The 26,156-nt window shown below is 43.0% G+C and overlaps 1 protein-coding gene and 1 long non-coding RNA gene across 4 annotated transcripts in view; one reads left to right on the top strand and one right to left on the bottom strand.

Moving 5' to 3' along the window:
* WASF3 (WASP family member 3) overlaps positions 1 to 2,052 on the bottom strand; it is a 64,374-nt gene extending 62,322 nt beyond the window's left edge. For 2 of the 3 annotated variants that reach the window (XM_084842927.1, XM_084842924.1), the window contains exon 1: positions 1,839 to 2,037. The gene's annotated coding sequence lies outside the window, so the exon portion shown is untranslated. Of the gene's footprint in view, positions 1 to 1,838 lie in introns of all 3 variants that reach the window. The other variant, XM_084842925.1, reaches the window with a different exon arrangement.
* On the top strand, positions 1,894 to 25,326 carry LOC146349539 (uncharacterized). Its single transcript, XR_014789013.1, has 4 exons — positions 1,894 to 1,952; positions 3,959 to 4,125; positions 4,674 to 4,745; positions 23,473 to 25,326. It is a non-coding gene; the product is annotated as an uncharacterized LOC146349539 (long non-coding RNA).
* Positions 25,327 to 26,156: the final 830 nt, after the last annotated feature.

Here is a 26,156-nt window from a genome sequence, read left to right as displayed (position 1 = left end):
TTGTAAACCATGGTTTGTCAATTCAGACATCATGCCAAACCATAGCTAAGTTTCCCTAACTATGGTTTGGCATCATGCCGAACTGAGCTGGAACAACATTCTGTACCTGCCAAACTTTTCTGTTTTCAAGAGATGTTTCATAAAGAATGCGCTGTGATTGCCCAGACATAGTCAGGTACATGAAAAGCATTTATTTAGATTTTTGTTGTTCAGTCGTTAAATCATGTCTGACTCTTCGTGACCCCAGATTAGTGGGCACCATAGCTTCATTGTGGAAGCAGGGTATTAGCCTGATAAAGCAAGATACCAATTACCTAGACAATCTAGGTATGTGAGTCTCATACCAATATTCTTGTTGCACACTCTGCATTACTTTTTCTCTAGTGTCTCAGTCCTGGTTTAGATCCCTTGCATTCCCCATGTTTCAATTCTTGTAATCATCTGAAACTATTTAGTTACTTCACTTCCCTCAACCTCAGCACTACCTAGCACATTTTTCTTACTGCATTTCCTCACTGCAAAAGGCAGGATAGCTAGCTAAAAACTCCGACTCTTCATCCAAACAACAAAAAGCAGCAGTGTGGTTTAATAATAATAATAGAAAGCAGAAGAATTTGTAGTCTTGTTAGGGACCTAAAACGGAAGAGACCCACAGATTTCAACGGGGGCAGGGGGAATTCACACACACATAGACATAGTGACAATCAAACTATTTCTCACAAAATAAAAACTTCCCCTTGGATCCTCATCCCATAAAACCCCAGGAGAAACTTTAAAGATCTTTAGGAGGATGGTTCACTTTTAAAAGTAAGTAAATCCTACAACATTAAGGCTGGCTGGTGAATGCTGGGAGTTGTAGGGCTGTCTAAACATCCCTAGGACTGCGCCCTAAATAAATTAAATAAGTGTGCATTTACCTACTTTCAGCACTAGAAATTTGCAAACCGAAGCTGAGGGGAGATGGAGTAGCGAGGAAGGTTTTTGCACAAAAGAGGAACTCCAGCCTGGGTTTCGGGAAAATGCAGAAAACAATGTTAAGAAGAATGCAAATCGCTCCGTGAAACAACTGCTTGTTCCAGAATAGAGATGCAGCCTGCAAAGCGGGTCAACAAAAGCCCCAGGGGCGACTTGACGCATGTGGGGGGAGAGGGGGGAGATCGGGGCGGGGGGGGGCACAGCCAGTCTCGGTCTCCTCGTCCCCTCTTCTATCAAAGCACTTTGTTTGGAAAGCTGGGGAGGGGGGAGTCGCAACACTTCCCGACAGAGAGAGTTACTCCGTTTATCAAGCGGACAGCAGTCGCGAAAGACAAGGCAACACACAACTCCGACAGCGCTGAGGCAGGGACCGGTGAGTGACCTGGGTCGGCGGCGGCGGACGACGACGACGGACCCACCGCCCCACATGAAGGGGCTCTGACTGGCACTAACCCCTCGCGAGGCTCTCTGTGGGCGCGCGTGTGGGGGGGGGGGAGATTAGCGCTCTCGCTCTCTCTTTCCGGGCGGGAAGCACCGACTAGCGGAGGAGACCGTTTGGCTTTAACCCTCCTCCGTCACAAACTCTGAGGGAAAGAAGATACCGTGAGAAGGAAAAAAAAAAAAAAAACACCGCCCGCCTCGCCTCCAAGGAGAGGCGCTTCGAATTAAAAAAAAACCGCCGCCGCTCGTCTCCCTACGCTTCCCCTCAGCGCAGTTAAGAAATGAGGAGAGGGCGCTTATTCTCAAAACAGCGGTTTGGGGTCGGAGCGCGCGCTTCCCCTTTCGCAACATATTCCTCCTCTCCCCCGCCCCCCACCCACCAACCAACCAACCAACCAACCAACCACCCGGCCCCCATTTACCTCGCGCCACATTCCATCCGGCTCTTCAGTCAAACGCGCGCGCGCATGCACAAGCGCGCGCGCGGGGGGGGGGTGTTCCCCGTCTACTCTCTACCGGCGGTGGCGGCTGTTCAGGTAGCTGGCAGGCAGCGGCTCCTCTCGCGCACCACGCAGCCCCCTCGCCCTCAGCGCTCTCGAGCGTGCAGAAACTAACCCCGCCCACCGAGCTGTATCTGGGCTGAGAGGGGAGGTTGGCCCCCCCCAAATAGTGACGGGGGCGGGAGTTAGGATTTGTGTCCGCGCAACGACACTGATTGGCGTTAGCGTTAACCAGTGAGGGGACAGAGGAGAGAAGGGATGCCTAGGCCTCAGGGATATTTTTTCCTTAACTGGCGTTAGTGATAGTATCCCGCTTCATCTTCGGGCCCCTCTGGCAAGTGATCCGAATCCTTTTTCCCTCACCAGGGCTGACTCGCAGCCCTCCAGATGTTGTTGGACTGCAAGCCCCGTCATTCCTCACCACTGGCTATGCGACATGGGAGGGCTACAAGGTGCCCCCTCCTGCTGTAGGATCTCCCACATACTACCAGCTTTCCCAGGCTGGCCCAAGACATGTTGCTGCCTGAGGCACGGAACAAAATGGCAACCCCTCCCGTTCCATGTACAAAAGCGGACTGGACGAGCAGTTGAATCTTACTGCAGTACTGGGCACAGTACCTGACGGCAATAGGCTAGCTTAGGGGGTGCAGGACAGGGCATGTGGCACACAGCTCACTCCTCTAACACCTTGCTGCTGCCTGTCAGCATCTGCTGCCTGAGGCAATTGCCTCACTCTGCCTAATGGTAGGGCTGGTCCTGCAGCCTCCTTCTTAATTTCTCCTAGAGTACCCACACAACTAACCCCCTTCTCCCACAAAGCTACAGAGTTAGTTCAGACCCATCCACCACCAATATAGTGCTAAACCAATCCTTACACTTCCAATTGTCACTCAATTTCATATTATTATTTTTAAATAGTATTTTTTATTTATTCTTTCTGTTTGGTAAAACACGCTGAACCCTACTAGCAAATATCTAACATATGCAGGAATGCATTATTTATTTTAGGGTATGTGGAAGGGGGGATTATACTTTTTCACTATAAAACCCCTCAAGCCAGCTTAGAAAACTAATTTTTAAAAAACCAAAATATACAATACCATCATTAGGCAGGATGAAGTGTTCTGCCTCAGGCAACAGATTTTTAAAGATACAATGAAAATGCAGGAAAGTGTTAAATGCATTTTGTTTATGTTTACTGCTACAGGAAGCATCATTTGGAACAGGAGTGTTGAACCTCTTTCAGCCCGAGGGCCAAATTTAATTTTGGAGAAACTCTTGGGGCACATTCCAGTGGTGGATGCGGCTGAAGGCCAAAATACCAAAATATCAACATACGAAAGCTATTACTGCCAGTAACTAAGCTTTGGGAGATGAATTTCAACCTTTGAAAATGGAGGGGGCAGGAAAGGATGAAACAGTCAGTCTGGGAAGAGGTAGTGGGGCCAGGGGAAGGGGCCATGGTCGTCTGGGGAACCTCAGAGGGTCAGATTGGGACCCCAGATGGGCCAGATTTGGCCTGTGGGCCTAAGGTTTCATACCGCTGATTTGGAATATCAGCCTAGGGCATGAAAATACTTTTGGCCTCCTCCTTAAAGGGTGCTTCACCTTCAATTTCTAACTCTTCCGTGTTTTCCCACTGCGCCTTCCATCTTTTTTCTTGCCCCCAAATCTGTTAATGAGGAAAAGATGGAATAACTGCACAATTGATTGTTAGTGGTAGGACCTCAGCGTCCAAAGGTTAAGGTATTTTCTCCTCTCTGTTCACCAACCATACCATTTCTTGCAGTCAACAGAGTATTCCCCACCCAACTACAAACTGTAATCCAAAACATACTAGCTTTATCAATCAAAAGACATGATACACCTATTCCATCTTTCCCCCCTTAACACATTTTCTGGGTGCTTCTAGATAAGCCTTTTATTGTGAAATCACTCTGCCTCAGCCACATAATTTTACAGGGGGTCCAAACAACATTGTCTTCCATTTCTAACCCTCCTATATGTTCCCATTCCTCCTCCTGTCTTTTTTCTTACCACAGGAAATGGTCCAGAAGGGAAAGGTGGAATAGATGCACAATATATTTGGATAGGTAGTGCTGGAAGCACCCTCTGTGAAAAGGAAAAGACAGAAGAAGCCAAAGGAAAACATTGGAGGGTTACAAATGGAAGATAACATCTGGACCCCCTGGAAAACTTTGTGAATGAGGTGGGGCAATTGTGCAATAAAACTTCATCTGGAAGCAACACATTTTATTTATTTTATTTATTTTATTATTGCATTTATATCCCGCCTTTATTCCTCTTGCAAGGAACCCAAGGCGGCTTACATTATCCTCCTCCTCTCCATTTTATCCTCACAACAACAACCCTGTGAGGTAGGTTGGGCTGAGAGTGTGTGACTGGCCCAAAGTCACCCAGTGAGCTTCCATGGCCGAGTGGGGACTAGAACCCAGATCTCCCAGCTCCCAGTCCAACACTCTTGCCACTACACCATGCTGGCTCTCATGTTTAGGGGTACAAGCTGCCCGACCTCAGCCTCCATCGACTTTCAAGCCTGAGGAATTTAGCAAGGGCTTTAATTCTGCACTATCATCAAGAGTGTTTAGATTGTTGCAGATAGCAGGCCCCTGTTTTGAGTATCTGAGGGGGTGGGATGTTGAAGGCATTGTGAAAGCTAATAGTGCACAAGCCATGTGGCTCAGCTTTCTTTCCTTGATTTCTTTGTTTCTTTTCTTCCTTTTTTGTCCCTTGCAGCTAGCCCTGTAACAGCAGCTTATGTTTAGCACTCCTGAGGCTCCTTGAGGAAGAAATTAAGTCAGATGTCATGTGAGTAAGATTTTCAAGAGGGGGAGGAGAACCAACAGCCAGATGATCTTTCATAGTTTAGTGCATTTCAGTTGATGATGATGATGATGATGATGATGATAGTAACAGCAGATCTAAGGAGAGGCCCTTTGCCTGCAGAGACCCATTTCTTGGGCACACACACAAGGGCTTTCTCCTGTGTCGTTCCCAATATGGAATATGATTGGCTCCCACTTTCTTGGCTTTTAGAAGACACAACTTTTTAATTTAGCCTTTGAAATGATGTTGTTTTAGAATGTATTACTGTTTTTACTGTTCTTTGTGGTTTTTAATTTTTTACAGTTTAATTGTTTTAAATTGTTTTGTGCCAGCTTGATGGCTTCTTAGCAAATAGGGTGGCATCTAAATGTTAAAAATAGATAGAAGATGTTGTTGTTGTTCAGTCGTTAAGTCGTGTCCAACTCTTTGTGACCCCATGGACCATAGCACGCCAGGCCTTCCTGTCCTCCACTCTCTCCGTGTGCTCAAGTCCGTAGATAGCAGATAGACAGCAGCAATTAAAAGCATTTTTAAATCAAATGATAGTCAGCCCTTTCTGGCCTGAGGAATGTTGTGGATGACACCATACACTGTCCACCATTTATCACTGTAATCCTTAGTGAAAGAGCAGAGGATTTGGGATTTGTGGGAGAAGAGTCGCAAATTAAAGATGGGCAGGTTGCAGAGTGACTGGATCCCCCATAAAGTATTAAAGCCCCTGTTGTGCCTGATTAAAGTAAGCAGCTTGCTAGATTTGCTGGCATAGCTATGTACACACAAAGCCATTACCTATTTATGTCCCAGTTCTTTATGTACTTACTAATGCTTAGGCTTCTGCGTTAAGCAAACCTTGGTTACTTTATCATCACTGCCATGTATACATATTTGCAAGTTTATACATACATACATACATATATATATTTAAAAGACAACTTTCTGGGTCATCAAAACATTCATACTGTTTCCTGGTGTTAAAATACAGTACACAAATGCCCCTTATAATCAGTGTCATACAATGATTATTAATGGAACATTGATGTGTATAAGGACCTTTTTGTGCTGGATCAGCATGTGAAATAAATTACCTTTCCCTCTAGACCTTTCAAAAAGGTTTCCATGCCTTGAATGAGATGACTGTGTTGGAAAAAAAAAACAAAAGATGAAATACATAGGGTGGTGTCCAATGTTTGTTCTACTTAGGTGTAGGACACCACTAGTGGCTAGAGTGTTGGACTGGGAGCCGGGAGATCCGGGTTCTAGTCCCCACTCGGCCATGGAAGCTCACTGGGTGACTTTAGGCCAGTCACAGACCCTCAGCCCAACCTACCTCACAGGGTAGTTGTTGTGAGGCTAAAATGGAAAGGAGGAGGAGGATAATGTAAGCCACCTTGGGTTCCTTGCAAGAGGAAAAAGGCAGGATATAAATGCGATAAATAATAAATAATAATACTTAGAGTAGACACATTGAAATGAATGGGACTTAAGTTAGACTAACATTGGATACAATGTACTATATAAAATGGAGAAATAACTGATGTGTAGTTTCCAGCCACATTCACAAAATACTGTCATAGTAAATTCTTTTTCTATTCCTCTTCCCCACCCTCCCAAATATAATGCTATTAGCTGCTGAACTCCAGGTTTTTAAAGAGGAAGAAATAATTACTTCATCGTATGCACTCTGGTATCATTTTAATTTGCTGTATACCTTTAAGAGAAAAGTGATTCTACATTTATTTTTCGTGTGTGAAAAAAGTTGTATGTGAGCTACCTAAGTTCAATGTTTTTTTGCTAGGTAGGTTATAAAAAAACCAATCAATAGATGGGTTATAAAGAAGAATCAATAGAATCTGACAGCAATCACAGGGTGAACAAATCAAACATCACAATGTTTAAAAAGTTCACTTTGTTTAGCACAGAATTCAACTATTGATAACTTGTCCCTTGACACAGAGCAAGACAGACTCTCAGATACATTGTTGTCAATCATGTCTATTTGCAGCAGGGGAAAGAAAATCTATTTTTAACCAAGGTAGGTATTTGCTTGACTTTGTGGTAATTTTATTTTTCCGGAACATCAAGAAAGTGACAGAGCAAGGAAATTTTATACTTACAGTAAAAAAAAAATATTATATCCCTTTAGAGTGCTTTGGCAGCATTTTGTTTAACAGAATTTTCTATTTCTTTTTGCAACATAATGAATCACATTAATCTGTACTTTTCTTTTTCTTTCTTATAAGAGCTCAAAAATAATTTGTGTTCTTATAAATTATATGCCATGGAATAAAAACCTCAGTTGGCGCAAGTATAAAAATACAGGGGTGTAGAGGGCATTTTGGAAGGGGAGGGAAGGAGGCTGGAGGAGGCTCAGGATAAATAGTATTCTGACCAGTCCAGTCTCCTCCCTCACCACCCACCAGAACGCCCCCTTTTCCCCACTCCCCAAGGTCAATTTTCCGACTTCCGAGAGGCAGCCAGCCTCTCCGTGTCGGGTGTGAGGGATCAGGGTCAGATCTCTGACTCCCCTTTCCAAGGTCAGAGCATTGTCTCTGACCTCGGAAGGGGTTGGCTGAGCCATCCTGTGGTCCTTGGGACACTCACCCAGGGACCATAGGATTGCTCTCTCTCCATCAATTAACAATTGCAGTGGAACAGGAAATCATTATCCCTATTCATACCCAAATGAACATAATCAAACTTGGTTGCTCCAATTTTGCTATTTCACACTGGATTCTCCCATTGAAATTCCTCTGCTGGACAATGGCAGCTTTCAGTTCAGCACAGAGTGTCCAGGGAGACTGAATGTTCTCCATTTCATGCCATGGAATGTAGCTATTAAGAGAGAGGTTTCAAGGAGGAACATGAATCAAGGCTGCAATTCTGTTGTAGGTGCTGTTGGATGAAACTGAGTATCTGGATCAATTTCAGCCTGGCTGGGGGTTTAGCACAGATACTGCCTTGGTTGCTCTGGACGATAGCCTAGACTGGGAGAAGGATAGGGGGAGTATGAAGATCTCTCAGCATCTTTTAATACCATCAACTATGACAGCCTTGTGGACCACCTTTCAGGGGCTGGGGTTGGGGTCATTGTTTTCTGATTGTTCCTTTCTTTCCTCAATGGTAGGATAGGCATGGGTGAATTTAATTCAGGTGACCATCATATCTACTACCGTGGGCAAGAATCCCTTAGAAGAAATGGAGTAGCACTCATAGTCAATAAAAGGGTGGGAAAAGCAGTACTGGGGTACAATCTCAAAAACGACAGAATGATCTCAGTACGAATCCAAGGCAAACCATTCAGCATCACAGTAATTCAAGTCTATGTCCCAACCACTGAGGCCAAAGAAGCTGAGGTTGATCGATTCTATGAAGACCTACAACACCTTCTAGAACTAACACCAAAAAAAGATGTCCTTTTCATCATAGGGAATTGGAATGCTAAAGTAGGAAGTCAAGAAATCACCGGGATGACAGGCAAGCATGGCCTTGGTGTACGAAATGAAGCAGGACAAAGGCTAATAGAGTTTTGCCAAGAGAACACGCTGCTCATAGCAAACACTCTTTTCCAACAGCACAAGAGGCGACTCTACACATGGACATCACCAGATGGTCAATATCGAAATCAGATTGATTATGTCCTTTGCAGCCAAAGATGGAGAAGCTCTATACAGTCAGTCAAAACAAGACCTGGAGCTGACTGTGGCTCAGATCATGAGCTGCTTCTTGCAAAATTTCAGCTTAAATTGAAGAACGTAGGGAAAACCGCTAAACCATTCAGGTATGACCTAAATCATATCACTTATGAATATACAGTGGAGGTGAGGAATAGATTTCAGGGATTAGACCTGATAGACAGAGTGCCTGAGGAACTATGGACGGAGGTCCGTAATATTGTTCAGGAGGCAGCAACGAAATCCATCCCAAAGAAAAAGAAATGCAAGAAAGCCAAGTGGCTGTCTGATGGGGCTTTACAAGTAGCTGAGGAACGAAGGGAAGCGAAAAGCAAGGGAGAAAGGGGAAGATATCCAACTGAATGTAGAGTCCCAGAGAATAGCAAGGAGAGACAAGAAGGCCTTCTTAAATGAATGTTAAACCTAACAGAAGCAGATGAGATTGAGAAGAGGTGGAAAGAATACACAGAAGAACTATACAGGAAAGATCTTAATGTCCCTGATAGCCATGATAGTGCGGTCACTGAACTTGAACCAGACATCCTAGAGAGTGAAGTCAAGTGGGCCTTAGGAAGCATTACTAACAACAAAGCTAGCGGAGATGACAGTATTCCAGCTGAGCTATTTAAAATCCTAACAGATGATGCTGTTAAAGTGCTGCACTCAATATGCCAACAAATTTGGAACACTCAACAGTGGCCACAAGACTGGAAAAGGTCAGTTTACATTCCAATTCCAAAGAAGGGCAATGCCAAAGAGTGTTCAAACTACCGTACAGTTGCGCTTACTTCACATGCTAAGAAGGTTATGCTCAAAATCCGACAAGCTAGGCTTCAGCAGCATGTGAACCGAGAACTCCTGGAAGTACAAGCTGGGTTTTGAAGAGGCAGAGGAACTAGAGATCAAATCGCCAACATTCGCTGGATCATGGAGAAAGCAAGAGAATTCCAGAAAAACGTCTATTTCTGCTTCATTGACTATGCTAAAGCCTTTGATTGTGTGGATCACAACAAACTGTGGCAAATTCTTAAAGAGATGGGAGTACCAGACCACCTTACCTGTCTCCTGAGAAACCTGTATGAGGGCCAAGAAGCGACAGTAAGAACCAGACATGGAACAACCGATTGGTTCAAAATTGGGAAAGGAGTACAACAAGGCTGCATATTGTCGCCCTGCTTATTTAACGTACATGCGGAGTACATCATGAGAAACACCGGGTTGGATGAATCACAGGTCGGAATTAAGATTGCCGGGAGAATTATCAACAACCTCAGATACGCAGACGATACCACCCTAATGGCAGAAAGTGAAGAGGATCTAAAGAGCCTGTTGTTGAGGGTGAAAGTGGTGAGTGCAAAAGCTGCTTTGAAACTGAACATTAAAAAAACTAAGATCATGGCATCTGGCCCCATCACTTCCTGGCACATAGAAGGGGAAGAAATGGAAGCAGTGACAGATTTTATTTTCTTGGGCTCCAAGATCACCGCAGATGGTGACTGCAGCCATGAAATTAAAAAACGCTTGCTCCTTGGGAGGAAAGCTATGGCAAACCTAGACAGCGTAGTAAGAAGTAGAGACATCACCTTGCTGACAAAGTTCCATATAATCAAAGCCATGGTTTTCCCAGTAGTAACGTATGGCTGTGAGAGCTGGACTATAAGGAAAGCTGAGCGCTGAAGAATTGATGCTTTCGAACTGTGGTGCTGGAGAAGACCCTTACGAGTCCCCTGGACTGCAAAGAGGTCAAATCAGTCAATCCGAAAGGAAATCAACCCTGAGTGCTCGTTGGAAGGACAGTTACTGAAGCTGAAGCTCAAATATTTTGGCCACCTAATGCGAAGAGAAAACTCCCTGGAAAAGGCCCTGATGCTGGGAAAGATTGAAGGCAAACGGAGAAGGGAATGGCAGAGGATGAGATGGCTGGATAGCATCACCGATGCAATGACTATGAACTTAAGCACACTCCGGGAGAGAGCGGAGGACAGGAAGGCCTGGTGTGCTATGGTCCATGGGGTCATGAAGAATTGGACACGACTTAACAACTGAACAACAAGCTTTCAGAAGGTAAATCTGGGAGACTGTAGTTCCTATGGGAATTGTCTTGCAGATTGGCTCAAGGTTCAATTTTGTCTGCCATATTTTTAAACATTGACATGAAACCACTGGGGGAAGTCATCTGGGGTTTTGAAGTTAGGTATCTTCAATGTGCAAATGGTACCCTTTTTGTCCTTTTCAAGGTGAGGCAATTCTGCCTCAAAACACATGCCTGAGAACAGTGATGGACTGGATGAGGTCAATAAGCTCAATCCAGACAAAATCTATCTGCCCAAGTGATGATAGTTGACTCAGTGGACTAGCTAGAAGGAGAAAGTCCTATTCTAGATCGGATTGTGAACGCCCTGAAAGATCAGGTTTGCAGCTTGGGGTGCTACTGGGCCCAGTTTTACCCTTGGATTCCCAGGTGACAGCTGAGGTTTGGGTTACCTTTAACTAGCTTTGATTACTGCACAACTGTCATCCATATCTTAATGGCCACTAGTTTATGCTACTGTCCTGTGCTCTACATAGGGCTGCCCATGAAGCCAGTTCAGAAATTGCAACTTGTAGAGGATGCTGTCACCTGACTATCATAAGCTGGTGTAATCATACTCTACCTAAGTTGAAACAGACACATTGCTTGCCATTATGCTTCTGGGCCCACTTCAAGGTGCTGGCTTTGAAGCAGAGGCCCTGCTTCAATTTGCAGCATATTCAGAGGCCAGATTAATCTCCACAAGAAGCAATAATAAAGCCCTAAAGCAAGAATGGGGAATGTGTGGCCCTCCAGAAGTTATTGGACTGTAACTCCTATTATCCTTCACCACTGGCTATGCTGGCTAGGGCTGATGGGAATTGCAATCCACCAACACCTGGAGGGCCACACATTCCTCATCCCTGCCCTAAAGTTTATGGCCTAAATGGTCTGAAATCTGGGCATCTCTGGGAATGCCTGCTCCCATGTGAACTCTTCATAGTTTAAGATGGGTGGGCAAATTCTGGGGATTGGGGGTTGTATTGTCCACCCCAAACCCACCAGGGTCTAGACCCCCCCCCCAGCCACAGCAACAAAAAAAGCAGTAATTTTGCAAGCAAACAAGGTGCGCACTGTCCATGCACCGCGTTTGCTTGCAAAATTGCCACTTTTTTGCTGCCACCACAGCAAATTTATTTGGAGCAACGGGCGCATGCAGGGATAAAGGTATCCCTGGTTTGAGACCAGCTAAAGAGGCCCTGCTTCAATTTGCAACATATCCAGAGGCCAGATTAATCTCCACAAGAAGCAAGTCTTTCTTGATTGATAATACAGCATTGTGGAAAGCCCTACCACAAGCTATGGGTTGGGTTCCGTTCCTTCTGACATTCCTAAGCAGGATAAGACTATGAGCTTTACCACTGTGTATTCAATTTATATAGTATTTAACGTGTTAGTATAGCTATATGTTTGTGAAAGATATCCCTTCCTTTACATTGGAAACCATTAAAATCATGTAGGGACGGGAAGGGAGAGCTTTATCTCTTGTAACTGACAAATTGTGTACTACTGTAAAAATCAGAATGAACTAATGCTTTAGTTAAAACGATACATAGAAGTACTCTTCTGACAATGTAACATTGATCCAAGCAATTAAATAATTACTTTTTTCATTTTATTTAAACTATTTATAGACCACCCTTCATCCAATAGATTCCAGAGCAGTGAACAACAAGTATAAATAAATTACTTATACTATAAAACATTCAAATGTACAGCAAAACCATTACATTAACAATATGAGTTAGCAGCTGAAACAAACAGCAGGCTAAGCCATGTTCATCTACCAATGGCTCAAAAGGGTGGAAGGTTACAAGTAAATGCACCGTACAGCTTAAATATTAATTCCTCTAATTCCCCATTGCATTTTCTGACAGTTTAAATCAAAAGTAATATATTACAGTAAAGATTAGCTGCAAAACACAGGAGATATACATTATTATTTTGCAGCAAGTTAGCCTTAATATTCTGCAGCAAGTTAGCCTTGATGATTCAGAGCTGAATGATGGGACAGATCAAAAGTCTGTAATGAATTCTACTCAGACGTAAGTCCCACCGCATTCAGTGACACTTACTCACAGGTAACCAGCCTTAATCAGAATTCTGGGTGGAGCAAATGAGATCTTGGAATATGTATGTTGTTGTTGTTGTTCAGTTGTTAAGTCATGTCCGACTCTTCGTGACCCTATGGACCATAGCACGCCAGGCCTTCCTGTCCTCCGCTCTCTCCCGGAGTGTGCTCAGGTTCATATTCATTGCATCAGTGATGCTATCTAGCCATCTCATCCTCTGCTGTCCCCTTCTCCTTTTGCCTTCAATCTTTCCCAGCATCAATATGTATGTACTAATAGAAAAGATAAAGTTTGCTTTACCTAAAGATCTAATTGATATGGTATCCCTTTGGCCAGGGGTGAGCAACTTGCGGCCCTCCAGATGTTTTGGCTTGTGTCTTCCATCAGCCCTAGCCAACCAGAATAGCCAGTAGTTGAAGCCTGATGGGAGTTGTAGGCCAACAACATCTGGAGGGCCACAAGTTGCCCACCCTGCTCTAGGCTTTCTATATGTTGTTCTCCTTAAAGCAGAGGTAGCCAGAAGAGAGACCACAGTGTCAATATAAGGTGGACCACCTGGTACCTGCTGGTTTCTGGGATTCTTCCAAAGAATACTGGACTAATTGGCTTTGGCCTGATCCAGCAATGTAGTTCTTATGCTGTTGATTTGCCATAGTTTAGTTATGTCATAACTGTTTGAGTATGCTATTATGTTTTGTATGCTATTCCATTGTCATGTACTGCCACCATAAAACTACAGTGAACAGCTCAAAAATTCACTTCAATGAAAATGTATACTTACATTCAGTGAAAACCCAAGCTGCTTCAAAATTTAGTTTATTTGGATGGAGTTCCTCACCACTTATGAACATGATGTCACAAAATGCTACCAATATGCTAGCATTACAGGGGCATTAAGAGACAATTGATGCATTTAATAGAATCAAGAAAGATATTTCCTGGATTGTGCCACTTTGGGCAGAAAGTGAGAGATCATAGGTGAGAGACACATAGAAAAACAGCATGTCATGAGGGAGGCTAAGCCAAATTCTTGTCCCTGAGATGCTAACTTGCTTGTTTTAACGTGAGTTCTCTGAATTTGCACACTGTTTTAACTGTTTTATTGTTTAAGATTTTAAATTGGTATTAGCTAGCTTAGGGTGCAATCCTACCTGGGTAGGTGGCTGCCTCCGAACTCAGAGGCAACCGCCTATCCAATGCAGGGCAGGAGAAACACAGAGGGGATCATCCCCTCCACGCTTCAGCCACTCTGCATTTGCGGCTAGACAGCCGATTTTGGCTGTCTAGCCACGGGGAAGCGGAGCAGGGGAAGCAGCTGCTGATGACATGTTGGATATGTCATACCGGCATTTCCACCTTCCCCGCCCCGGAATGCCCCATTTTCACCACTCCGGACTCCTGAGCGCAGGGCTGTTCCGAGCTGCCTGCAAAACAGCGCGGGAGGAGGGGAAGGTCAGTTCTCAGGGAACCGAGCTCGGAGCGCAGGCTCTGAGGTCGGTTCCCAAAACTGACATATTCTATGGCCATCTAGGTGCTGACTAGCAGCCATAGGATTGCTCCCTTAATGATTTAATATGCTTTTAGCTATTTAAATTATTTATTGCTTTACACTGTTTAAACTGATTTTATCTGCATGCTGCCCTGAGATCCTAATGATATAGGGCGGGATACAAATGTTTTAAATAAATAAACAAACATGTAGGGAGTTGTCTTTTTGAAGGGCAGAGGATTTATAAATGGAATCCAGCTTGTGCTACATTCCAGTAAAAGCTACTCTGCTGAATGCATATATAAACTGGCCCTGTGTTGACACAAGCGTTTCCTTGTTTTTGGTGGGACATACTTCTAAATAGATATCTTAGATCCATAGATTTATTACTCAGAAGAAATCATGACTGTGATAATTTCTGTAACAGTATTCAGTATACACAATACTTATGCATTTGCATGGACACTCTCTTACTTCAAGCAGCTAACGGCAATACTCAGAAGGCTCAAGTGATACATGTTCTTCAGTGGGTTGTTCTAGCCAATATTCATCTGTTTGAAATATCACACCTAAGATTAAATCAATATGTAATCCAAAATTCAAATCAGTTATTCAAATGTCTATACCTAATTAAGGTTGCAGTAGTCAAATATGAATCCAGAACATGTAAGTATGCTAGTGAAAACTGAACATTATTTGTGCTGATGGTCTGTATAACAAAACTGTTAACCTTATAACTTCTGTTTTTCTAGAGTGGTCCAGACACTATACCCACTTACCTGGGATTTATCCCCATTGAAATTGATGAGACTTACTTTTGAATAGACAAATATAGGATTGCATTGATAGTCACACAAATGTGTAGCCAGCTGGCACAAGTAGACTCACTGCTCTACACAGCTTTCATGTTGGCAGGGGGAAAATGGAATAACTGAACACTGAGCTAACAGAAATGTAAGTGAAGTACTGGGTAGCAGATCCTTGGTTTAGCTGATAAAATAATTGCATGCATTGTTAACTGGTAAAGGTAGACATTTCTGGCAAAGAGAGCCCCCCTTTTTTTTTTAAAGAGGACAAAGCAGCAGTCAAAACTGAAAATGAAAATCTCTGCAACATAAATGGCATGCAGAAAGCAAAGCACTGAAGAGGCAAAGAAGAGACAAAATTTAATTTTAACTAATTTTAGCTGGATTTTATGTCTGTACACCAGGCAATTTCCTGGAAAAAAACACTATTCAATACAAACAAACATTATGCATTATTCTGTTTTCTGCTTTATATTTTTGGAAGATGGATTTATGTCCCATGGGGTGAATAACTGTTCTAGAAATAACAGGTCTGTTCAGAACTTGGAGGCAAAAGCAGAAACAAATCTGGTTTACTAGTAATATTTTCTTTCCTTTGAATATCTTATTATAGATCAGCCAATGTGCGATTGTCACTTCATACATCTGATGAAGTGGACAGTGTCCATGAAAGCTTATGCCAGACTAAACATGTTAGTCTTTAAGGTGCCACAAGACTCTTTCTGTTTTTGCTGCAACAGACGAACATGGCTAGCATTCTGGAAATTGGTAATTCAGATGTTTGTCTTTAACAATAAAATGTGTCCACATGCTTATTTAATCCAATAACACCAATGTTATTGGAGTTTAGCTCCAATGTTTGCATTATTTATTGTGGCAGAGATCTTACACTTTTCCATTTTGTATAGTTCTTATCACAATGTGATGCAATGACTGAAAGCATTTATTTACTTACTTACTTACTTACATTCATAGCCTTCCTGCAATAGGTCCCCAATATGGCTAACAACAATAAAACATATAATTATAAAATAGAATCTAAAACCAGCAACATCAAAATGTATAACATGAGCAGATAAAAATCTAGAACAAAGATAAACAGCAGCAACTCAACTAAAACCATCAATCAAAGCAGGAAGATGAATCCAGCAGGTCAAAGTCCTGTCTGAACAAAAAAAGGCTTCACTTGCCAGCAGAAGGCCAGCAGAGAGGGGTCTAAAAGGGATTCTCTAGAAATAAAGTTTCAGAACCTGGATGTAGCCCCTGAAAAGGCCCCTTTGTCAAAGCATCTTAATATCTTACTAGTTTAAAAAATATATATTTTGGTGTTCTTTGCATATTTAGTTTTGATATGCTACATTATTTTTTAAAGTAAATTAAACATTTATATGTCTAATCCCTCAGTCCTAAACACATTTTATGGGAACCATACCCCACATCTGTAAATAGAAATTATTCCCAAGTCCATTTGTTTAGGATCACAGACTAATGGCCTGATAAGACAGCCCAAGCAAATAAGTAATTAGTGCATACCAACAATTGTTGCATCAAGATCTGGACATCACTCTGGTGCATCATCATAGGTTGGTCCTACTAAGTTGCCACCATCATCATTGCTAGATGTGGCATTGCACAGAGCTATTTCATAGCACAGAACTGGGTGCAAAGGATATGGTGGAAGCAAGACAAGAGACAAATCTTGTATAGGGCATGAACTGCCAACATAACAGGTTGGAGTCGCACCACCTGGCCAACATTCATGACTTTCCATGACACTCTGCCACTGTTGTAGCTATATAGGTCTACAAGACCAGTATTTGAGAGTTTGGTGAAAGCAGCTGTCATGCTTTGATGACCCCTAACCTGCAGAATATTGCGAGAAGGAATATGCCATACATGCCCTTAGCATGCCCTATTAATGCCCCTTCATGGATCACTGCCTTGTTGTGGCAAAGGGACTTGCATAACTCAGTGAAGCCATAAACTATGCCATGCAGGGCCACCCAAGATGGACAGGTCATGGCGGAGAGTTCTCACAAAATGTGGTCCACTGGAGAAGGAAATGGCAACGCACTCCAGTATTCTTGCCAAGAAAACCCCATGGAACGTATCACAAGGCTAAAAGAGATGATGCCGGAAGATGAGCCCCTCAGGTCGGAAGGTGTCCAATACACTAGGGAAGAGCAGAGAGAATTTCCAAGTAGCGCCAGAAAGAGTGAAGTGGCTGGGCCAAAGCCGAAAGGACACTCAGCTGTGGATGTGTCTGATGGTGAAAAGAAAGTCCGATGCTGTAAAGAACAATATTGTTTAGGAACCTGGAATGTCAGATCAATGAATCAAGGTAAGCTGGAGGTGGTCAAACATGAGAAGGCAAGACTGAACATCGACATCCTGGGAATCAGCGAACTCAAATGGACAGGCATGGGCGAATTTAATTCAGGTGACCATCATATCTACTACTGTGGGCAAGAATCCCTTAGAAGAAATGGAGTAGCAGTCATAGTCAACAAAAGGGTGGGAAAAGCAGTACTGGGGTACAATCTCAAAAATGATAGAATGATCTCAGTACGAATCCAAGGCAAACCATTCAACATCACAGTAATTCAAGTCTATGCCCCAAGCACTGAGGCCGAAGAAGCTGAGGTTGATGGGTTCTATGAAGACCTACAACACCTTCTAGAACTAACACCCAAAAAAGATGTCCTCTTCATCATAGGGGATTGGAATGCTAAAGTAGGAAGTCAAGAAATCACCGGGATAACAGGCAAGCATGGCCTTGGTGTACAAAATGAAGCAGGACAAAGGCTAATAGAGTTTTGCCAAGAGAACACGCTGCTCATAGCAAACACTCTTTTCCAACAGCACAAGAGGCGACTCTACACATGGACATCACCAGATGGTCAATATCGAAATCAGATTGATTATGTCCTTTGCAGCCAAAGATGGAGAAGCTCTATATAGTCAGTAAAAACAAGACCTGGAGCTGACTGTGGCTCAGATCATGAGCTGCTTCTTGCAAAATTTCGGCTTAAATTGAAGAACGTAGGGAAAACCGCTAAACCATTCAGGTATGACCTAAATCATATCCCTTATGAATATACAGTGGAGGTGAGGAATAGATTAAAGGGATTAGACCTGATAGACAGCGTGCCTATGGAACTATGGACGGAGGTCCGTAACATTGTTCAGGAGGCAGCAACGAAATCCATCCCAAAGAAAAAGAAATGCAAGAAAGCAAAGTGGCTGTCTGATGGGGCTTTACAAGTAGCTGAGGAAAGAAGGGAAGCGAAAAGCAAGGGAGAAAGGGGAAGATATAGCCAACTGAATGCAGATTTCCAGAGAATAGCAAGGAGAGACAAGAAGGCCTTCTTCAATGAACAATGCAAAGAAATCGAGGAAAACAATAGAATGGAAAAGTCTAGAGATCTCTTCAAGAAAATCAGAGCTCTCAAGGGAACGTTTTGTGCCAAGACGGGCATGATAAAGGACAAAGAAGGCAGGGACCTAACAGAAGCAGATGAGGTTAAGAAGAGGTGGAAAGAATACACAGAAGAACTATACAGGAAAGATCTTAATGTCCCTGATAGCCATGATAGTGTGGTCACTGAACTTGAGCCGGACATCCTAGAGAGTGAAATCAAGTGGGCCTTAGGAAGCATTACTAACAGCAAAGCTAGCGGAGATGACAGTATTCCAGCTGAGCTATTTAAAATCCTAACAGATGATGCTGTTAAAGTGCTGCACTCAATATGCCAACAAATTTGGAACACTCAACAGTGGCCACAAGACTGGAAAAGGTCAGTTTACATTCCAATTCCAAAGAAGGGCAATGCCAAAGAGTGTTCAAACTACCGTACAGTTGCGCTCATTTCACATGCCAGCAAGGTTATGCTCAAAATCCTACAAGCTAGGCTTCAGCAGCATGTGAACCAAAAACTACTGGAAGTACAAGCTGGGTTTCGAAGAGGCAGAGGAACTAGAGATCAAATCGCCAACGTTCGCTGGATCATGGAGAAAGCAAGAGAATTCCAGAATTCCTATTTCTGCTTCATTAACTATGCTAAAGCCTTTGATTGTGTGGATCACAACAAACTGTGGCAAATTCTTAAAGAGATGGGAGTACCAGACCACCTTGCCTGTCTCCTGAGAAACCTGTACGAGGATCAAGAAGCCACAGTAAGAACAGGACATGGAACTAGGGATGGCGGAGAATTCCGCCCCCCCGGAATCCGTGGCGGAATGGCCTCCTGTCCCCGCAGAATCCCGGGACGGCTCTTACCTGGGGCGGCTCCAGCAGCGCAGCGGCGGATTCAGCGGCGGCGGGTGCGACAGCGATGGCTGGTCTCCTGGCCGGCTACAGCCGGGCGCAGCTTACGCAAATGGCAGCGGCTACGTTTACCCTGTGAACTTAAGCACACTCCGGGAGAGAGCGGAGGACAGGAAGGCCTGGTGTGCTATGGTCCATGGGGTCACGAAGAGTCAGACACGACTTAACGACTGAACAACAACAATAAATGAATGCAAACTGTGTGGGTGCTTCCCTGCATGGTTTGCCATTTGTGTAAAGTAACAACTTTCAGGTTCACATCACACACACACACACACACACACACACACACCTCATTCTCTGGGAATATCCTGTGTTTGGTTAAAATTGGCCCAAACCATGTGAGCACCACTTCACACAAATAGCTAACCATGCAATGCATGCACATCCAATTTGCTTAGAGGCAACCATGCTGCCTCTGTAGTATCTCAATTCAGCCCAAATGACAGTTGTTGGTACTGAATATATACAATATGGCAGGTGCAAGGGATAAGTACAACACCATTTACCACTAGGAACACATTCTGTTATCATCTCCATTCTCTGAGTGAGTGGTGCATACCAATGCAACAAAATGAATACTTAAGGAACAAAAACAACCTTACTAGGACAAACCCACTCTCTATCTAGAGCAGTACACTATTTTCCAGTATTCCTGTTTGGCTGGTACAGAGGAACTAGTTAGAGGGCACAAAAGCAATAATAGAACCCAGTTCCTTGTCATTCAGCTGCATGTTTTTGACCATTTAATGACTGACCATTGAGAAGATATGCAGTGTTTGATAATTAAAAACAAGTTTGAAGTTTCATGTCATGTGATTTCATCAACTGTGTAAAACTCATAGAATTGTGTGTGTGTGTGTGTGTGTGTGTGTAAAGACGCAAATTGCTCCAGCATTTTGAGAGAATATGAAAAAAATACTTCTTGGAGCTGCCCCAGGAATGCTGATAATGGTCACTGTGGAGATTACTTAATCAGGGCATTACCTCTGCCAAGTTTTCTGGACTGGAAGAATTACGTGTTACTGTATTCCAAGCAGTTTCTTTCAGAAAGGCTTCAGACACTAGCCATTAGTTTGAATATCCCAATTGACATCAATAACAAAATTCCTACTGATTTTAATGGTGCTTGTACCCAAAATGTTAATACCGAAAATCTGTTATGTTTCTGTGGTGAACGCCAGTGCCCAAAGGTCCAGTAACAGATTGCATTTTATCTATGCTTTGTTATGCACTCTGTGTGATTGACCCAGCTACAGACATCTGTATTTCTACATGACCAAGAGAATTTTGTCATCTACTCCTTTGATTTGTGGTGACCTGTGAAAGATCAATATTTCCATGGCGCTAAGGCTAATTACTTGGGGCTGGGGCTTGAGAACAGCATCGGGGCTTTCCTATGTTACCGTATATTTGATTAGAGTGACTTCCTTTTATTTATTAATGAAGTGTTCATTTAAAAGTATTACTAGCATGTATTCAGCACCCTGGACAGCACCATCTTCCACTACCAAGGCGGCATAGAACAGACATGAGAAACAGAAGCATTACTTCTTTGGGTTCTTCTAAATTGGGGTAGGAAATTGCGGGGTCATATCCAGTGTTAGTCCTACTTAGAGTAGTCCCATTGATATGAATGGGGCTTAGGTTAGTTATGACTAACGGAAGTCCCATTCCTTTCAATGGGTCTACTCTAATTATGACTAATGTTGGATTTAACCCTTTGATGTGGGTGGGTGTGGGTGTTCAGGGCTGCTCTGGGCTCATCTGTTCGAGGCTGCATGCCAGCCATAGGTGGGACTACAGTCAACAATGGGCGGAGCCACCACATTTCTCTTTCTCTGCCACCCCCATTTTGTCTTTTCCTCCTCTTCCTCCCGCCACAGGAACAGAGGAAGCTGCCTTATGCTGAGCTAGAATTTGTCTCAGTATATGGACCAATATATATGGTCCATCTAGCCCAGTATTGTCAACACTACTGGCAGCAGCTCTGACAGGTTTGATGCAGGAATTTTTCCAGCCCCACCTGGAGATGCTGGGGATTGAACCTTTGGGCATGCAAAGCAGATTCTCTACCACTGAGCCACAGACCTCTCCACTGCTAAGAGGCCTGCTCAGAGAGGGACAGATAGCTCTTGCCAGAGGTCTGAACTGACTGCTTGCAGCAGAGTGCTTTTGAAATTAGGGCAAGGGCTGCATGAAAATATGCCAGGGTCTGCTGGTTGCCCAACCTTGTTCCAATTTATTAGTCTCTTTTGAATGATCCACATAATGGGACAATCCAGGAACAAGCTTTCCTGTGTAAGAGGGTGGCCCCAAAAAACAGAGATTAGAGATACTCATTCTCCATCTCCTCCACATCTCTCCATAAGTTAAACACTTTCCCAAGGCCACTTGGAGCAAATATAAATGGGCAAGTCTCCCTACAAGTAACAATTGATCATATCTATTCTGCCACAAACCTCTCAGAGTTTAAACAAATCACAATCCTAGTCCCATAAGATCATAGATGATTAAATTGTTTGCATAAAGATAAATCTCAAATCATCATCCTCCATATTACAATAGCAGAGAGAGTCAAGAGGAAAATGTGGATCACCACCTCCCCCACATTGTGCCACATTATATGAGTTTCCTATGTGCTGCTGGCTGGTTAACATAAGGCTTGGTTTAGTAAATATTTAGTAAGATCCTTGGATGAGACAAGAACATCCCCCCCTCACCCTGGCAATATGCCATAAACCATGATGTACATGATGGTACTGCACTAACAATTACTCCCTCTAATAGCAAACTCAGCTGGTGAGTGCCAACATGACTGTAGCCAAACAAAAAGGAGGCATGAGCATTCTTAGGGCAACCCCAAATTTTGGAGAAATACAAAAATGTTTAGAAACAAAATCCAGGGGGCAAATCCACCCCAAGAACAATCCACCGGAGGACTAAGAATGGCAAGTGTCTGTTAGGGGGAGACACAGAAAAAGGGGGTGGAATGGAATGGAGGATGGCTGGAACATTGAAAAGGGGTTCTTCTGTTCTCAACACTGCAACATTTTGTTGCAGGTCCCCTGTTTATACATTTTGGGTGCAATCCTATGCATGTTTAGACAGAAACAAGGCCTACAACTCCGAGCATTCCCCAGCCATAGGATTGCACCCTTAATAATATTATATGGTCTTTAGATCTTTTGTTCATCCTGGGGGCAGGGGGCGGGGGAGAGGAATCCAAGGATATGTTTTTAAAGGCACAGTCCTATGCATGTTTAGACAACAACAACAACAACAAGTCCCAGCATTCCTACAACTCCCAGCATTCCCCAACTCTTAGCATTCCCTATAACTGGCTGAGGAATGCTGGGAGTTGTAGGACTTTTTTCCTGTCTAAACATGCATAGGCTTGCGCCCTTAAATACCTCCTTTTATTAAGGAGTGAGGCATTTTATTTATTTATCAAACATAATTGTGTATCATATTTCTGCCCACCAAGGCCCTCTATACAGTAAAATCCAAAAATATCACAACATAAAAGAAACAGGAAAAAAATGTATATATATTTAAAAAGAGACCATTGCTATTGGACTATTGGTTAGTACCATTACAGCTGAAGATTCCTTTGGAAATGTGTTCAAATATAATCTTCTGAATAACTTTTACAATTATTTAATTAGAGATTTGTTTTGTTTTAGTTCTGAATGAATATATAGTGAAGGCAAGTTTGAGTATTGGTAAATAAATGAAGTAAAATCATTTTAAAAACCATCCCACATTCATCTGGCCATCTGCAGTCTTAATTACCATTGCCCTCTCATTCACAGTTTTTCCTAAGCCAGCCAACCCTTGGGAAAACATGCCCCTGGTGTGTGACAGGAAGGTCAGATTTTATGGCACATACCATTATTTACTGCAGAGGTTTAGCAGCCAAAGCTCATTATATTGTATGTAGCTGTCATGCCCCTTTGAAAAGGCTATTGTGAAAAGATGTTTTTAAAAGAAGCTTATCTTCCAGCTTGGCAAATTTGAGTGTGCTATAGGAGTCTTGAATGAATATGAATGAATGAAACCAAATATTTTGTACAGAGCTCAACCTTATGGAAAGGCAAAATCCTCCTTTCACAGACTGAGCCTTTGCTGTAATCCGAAGTGTGGTACAAGCACTTTTCACTCTGTAAAAACAGACTGATGGGGAGAGTGACTAACCAATCTGTGTTGCCACTTTGCAAAAACAAACCCCCACCATATTTTCCACATTATGCTAAATTCTTTTTCCTCTTAGGAGATTATAACAACAACAACAACAACAGCCATGTCTAGAGCAGTGCTGATATGAGCATCCATCAGAGATCACTGAGGAATCCTCCTATTACAGGGAGTTGGGCAAGAACAACCTTCCAATGCTGAGTACTTGAAGATCTCCTTTAATTCTGAATGCCATTATTGTGTTGGAATCATTCCCGTTCTTTCCAATGTCCAGGCACGAGTGCTGTTGGTCATGTTGCCATAAAGGAACCACCTATGCACAAGAGGGAGGTACTGGCAAGCTCAGGGAACACTCTAGTTTGCAGATGTAGAAAAAAATCTTTAGGGAAAAAACCCTAAGGTCAGGGAGAACAACCCAGAGGACAAATCATGCTCAGGGGACACAGAAAACAGAGTGACTGGTTGTGTGGGGGATGGAATAGTGTATCATGGAGGAGTGCATGGTTGGCTGGAACACTGAACAGAAGCACTCCACACAGCAACATTTTGTTGCAGGACTACTTGTACATCATCCATAAATTATGGAAGTACCCCAGATCCAAAGAACCACACAAATAGTTCCATACTCCCAGTGACTATTTCTCAAACACCTTACCCTCTACCCCCACCCCCACCTCATTTTGGAACTGAATGGAGTTTCATGAGCTATTTGTGAGATGGAACAGGGCCTTTTCTGTTGTGGCACCCTGGTTGTAGAATGAGCTTCCTAGAAAGGCTCACCTGGCACCTATGACCTTCTTATTATCCCAGGCATTTAAGTCTTTCAGTTTCTCTTGTTTTTAATCTGTTACTGTATTTTAAATCTTTGCACTGCTGCTAGCCTTTATTAAGTTATTATATTTATTTTACACTGTAGTTCTAAACTTTTATATTGTATTCTTTCATATGGCATTTTATGGTTTTAATTGTTGTGAACTGCCCCAGAGAGCTTCAGCTGTTGGGTGGTATAGAAATGTAATAAATCAATAAATAAACAACTGCCACTCAAAGAAAAAAGTCACAATAAATAAACAACTGCCACTCAAAGAAAAAAGTCACCTGGGCAAGCCAAAGGCCTTGAATGTACCTGCAATAGCTGTTTGGATCCTGGTCACCATGCACCATTTCACAGATACATTTTAAAATATTTGAGGGGAGGCATGTGACATAACATCCACACAACTGGGCATTTGTGCCTACACGCAATTGCCTGCTTGTATTTCCCGTCTTTCCTCCGGCCTTGTGCATTCAAATAGTGAATGGCTCACAGCTGCAGAAGGGAAGTTGTAGACAATCTATAATTTTACTGTCAAACACAGCCCTGGAGAGGCCTGTAATTTGTGGAAATGGCAACGTTGCTCCAGTCATTTCCTGGCAACTCATCTTTTACAGAGCTTTCCAAGATTAAAAGTATTAGCTCCTCAGGCAAGAAGATTATGGGAGGGATTTTTTTTTAAGGGGAGGGGGACTCTTCCACCACTTATTTTGTCTTAAATCTAGGCTGACCATATTTCCTTGAGGCAAAAATGGGATATTGGGATGACAAAAACGGGACGGGGTTCTCTCTCTGGGCAAGAAGCCTGGCCCTACAATATATAAAGGAAACTGCGCTAAGGTAAAAAAATAATAATAAAACCACAGTATAACAAAACAACTGCAGCTCCCTTTGTAGTCTCTCAGACTATAAGAGATCTAAGAAACAACCTAAACTCACTGCAAAAGAACATGGAAAGGGGCTCAAATGAATAACACTAATGTATTGAATATACACAAAAAAAACTTATAAATATACATATATAAAATGCTTATAAAATATCACATCAGCAGTAAACAAATCTGTATGGCATACCACACTGAACACTCTAATGCAGGACTGCAGTGGCCAGACTGCAAAAAATCATAAACATACACCAAAAAAAAAAAAAAGGAATGAACACCCCAACTGCTATCACAAGCTGATATATGCTAATGTCCCACCAGAGAGTTCTGCTGTAATAAAAAAAAATAGCTAACCGCCTGTTGAACCGAAATATGAGTCTGAAAAGTCGAAATCAAGCTGAATGTAGGGCAGAAAGAATCTATGGGTGGAATAATGGTAGAAATAACAGTAACACTCACCCTCCTGGCTCCCACATGCTGAATGGGCCTTAGCGACTGCCTCTTGAATTCCCCGCCACTGCAGACAAGCAAGCAGGTGGCGTCTGATCGTTGCTAGCTCAAGAAGCCTGGCCCTGGCTGGATGAAGTACATGGAACTTCCTCTTTTGTCGCACTAGTAGTTTTACTGCATGCATTGATTAGCAATAGAGCCTTATGATAAACGCGTTCAGTTTTTTTAGAAAAAATTAAAAACGGGACAAAATTGACATTTATATTAAAATGATGAGACGGTCGGGAAATATGAAAAAACGGTACTGTCCCGTTTAAAATGGTACGTATGGTCAGCCTACTTAAATCACAAGCCACACTTGCCTTGAATAGGCCAAGGAGGTGGTGCCAGGCCAAACCAACCTGGCATATATGAAGCTGTCATCAGCTGCTACAAATGCCAAAGCAAGTGGAAGAAAATTTTCTTCTTCTAGAAGCATCTGCGGAATAGGGGTGCTGATTTAGATCAGGGCTGCAGATGGGGGGTGATGGACAAACACTTTCCCCCCATGGTCCAAACCACTATTAGCCATGAAGGGGGAACATATAGGCACAATTTTGCCTCAAATTAACT

This window comes from Heloderma suspectum, chromosome 3 (genome assembly GCF_057233095.1).
Source record: "Heloderma suspectum isolate Gila_16-S chromosome 3, 16-S_ref, whole genome shotgun sequence".
Classification (NCBI taxonomy): Eukaryota; Metazoa; Chordata; class Lepidosauria; order Squamata; family Helodermatidae; genus Heloderma; species Heloderma suspectum.
This window is presented reverse-complemented; position numbering and strand designations above follow the sequence as displayed.